The sequence below is a fragment of the Rhamphochromis sp. 'chilingali' genome (assembly GCF_963969265.1).
Source record: "Rhamphochromis sp. 'chilingali' genome assembly, chromosome: 10".
Lineage (NCBI taxonomy): Eukaryota > Metazoa > Chordata > Actinopteri > Cichliformes > Cichlidae > Rhamphochromis > Rhamphochromis sp. 'chilingali'.
Genome location: NC_137937.1, coordinates 24,015,234 through 24,016,008, shown reverse-complemented (window position 1 = coordinate 24,016,008; position 775 = coordinate 24,015,234). Strand labels below are relative to the sequence as shown.

The following is a 775-nucleotide window of genomic DNA, read 5'->3' as shown; positions in this document are numbered from 1 at the left end:
ACTCAGTAACTTTGTGTTCTTGTGACAAAGACTGCTTTGAGAGAAAATAATTTAGGTTCACCACACGAATAATAATTGCAGTAACGCTGGAGTGCTACATTTGCGTTGAATGAGATTAAAAATAATATTTAAGCTTAAAGAGGGGCTTGAATTTATTTCTTTGAGTTTACAAATACTTAAGTGCAAAAATGTACTCCTCCTACCCCCAGTGCCCCAACAAACTCATTCATTTTGTGTTCAGAATCAGCCTCTGCTGGTTTTGAATAATTTTAGGTTTACACAAAGAAAATCAAATTAATTTGGTATTTTTTAATTGCATTTGTGAACAACTAACATAATTTGCATGTGTTCTTTGAAAGGAGGACCTGAATCTGTTTTTTGAGTGAACTTGTGAAACTCTGCAGCTGAAGTGTTAAGGCAGTAATCATAAACTGCAATGACCACTGTTGGAGATTGCATGGATGCCTCATTCCCTAATTTGTTGTCTACTAGCATCTAATGGAGGAATTAAATGCCCAGGAGCTAACCAGGGGTCTTCAAAAGACAGATTTCTGTGTAAGGGATGTGCTACCTTTCTCTAGAGGTGGTCGCTGTTGCTTCTAGCAAACAGCAAAGAAATAGTGAAGCCAACACATTAAGTGTGTTGCTATGATGTACATGCATTTCTGTTTTAATACTGGTTCATAGGGGTTTTTATTCAATCAGCATGAACAAAGAAAGTAATGGGCAGACACAAAACTAGATATAAATATCATCACCTTGCTAGTGCTGGGAC

At 36.8% G+C, this 775-nt stretch overlaps 1 protein-coding gene across 1 annotated transcript in view; it reads right to left on the bottom strand.

Annotated features, from left to right (window-relative positions):
• Position 1, bottom strand: part of LOC308404162 (uncharacterized protein) — a 2,374-nt gene extending 2,373 nt beyond the window's left edge. Inside the window, exon 1 of the mRNA XM_080894064.1 lies at position 1. This exon is cut by the window's left edge and continues 109 nt beyond it. The gene's annotated coding sequence lies outside the window, so the exon portion shown is untranslated.
• Positions 2-775: the final 774 nt, after the last annotated feature.